The sequence below is a fragment of the Arachis duranensis genome, chromosome 9 (assembly GCF_000817695.3).
Source record: "Arachis duranensis cultivar V14167 chromosome 9, aradu.V14167.gnm2.J7QH, whole genome shotgun sequence".
NCBI lineage: Eukaryota > Viridiplantae > Streptophyta > Magnoliopsida > Fabales > Fabaceae > Arachis > Arachis duranensis.
In genome coordinates this window covers 113,979,576-113,980,575 of record NC_029780.3, presented here as the reverse complement: position 1 = coordinate 113,980,575, position 1,000 = coordinate 113,979,576, and positions in this window count along the sequence as shown.

Sequence of the window (1,000 nt, the reverse complement as noted above, 5' to 3'; positions counted from 1 at the left end):
TTTTTATAATTAAAATATCACAGATACACTTAAAATTCTTCTTAAAATAAATAAAAAGAAAGAATATAATAGGTAGTTTGAAAGAGGGAATAATAAAGGAAGAAGGGTGGGAATGGAAGGTGCGCACGTTAGCAAAGAGCACAGAAGCCGAGGCAGTGGGGGTTAAGATTACCGTTTGCCTGCACACGCCAAAGGTACCGGCGGCCTCGAAGCCTCTCTTCTCTTGTTTTTTCCTCAAAACACTCTTCCACAGTTTTTACCCCCCCTTCCCCCCTTCCTTTCTTCATCATTTCTTCTTTACTCCTTTTAATGGTGAAATTTCAGGCCCAACTTTATCTAAAAATAATAATTATAAATTATTACATGATAATTTAATTAAATTTATTAAATTATTTATTAATTTTATATAAAATTAATTTTATTTTTATTTTTTTAGTGTATGTGTAAATTATTTTTTTGTAGTTTTGTAGTATTTTTAAATTAAAAAGATATTTCAAATACTAAAAAGAATATTATTTAATTTTAATAATATTTTCAAAATCATATATAAGTGTTATTTTGAATATAAATTTATATATATTCCATCCTCTTAATGAATTTGATTTAGAATGACATAATATATAATGGGATAAAGGAAGAAGAAGGTGGGAATCCAATCCATGCAGCCTATGGGAAAGAAGGGAGGAAGAGTGGTAATTGTTGTTGTATTAAATTAAATGCTGGTTGGACTGTTCCGTATCCCATCATTCCATTTGTGCAGGAATTTCCAGCATTCTCTTCGCCTTTACCTTCTGCCATTTCCATCATTATCACCCTGACACACCCCAGACTTCCATTCTGCACCCCAAACCCAACAATAACAATAATCACTTTCTATCAAAATTAATATTTACTATCTAAAAAAAATTATGTATTTGTATATAATTATATATATAATTTATTTTATTTTTAATATATATTTTATATTATACATATTTTATATAAGTAATTAATTTTAATC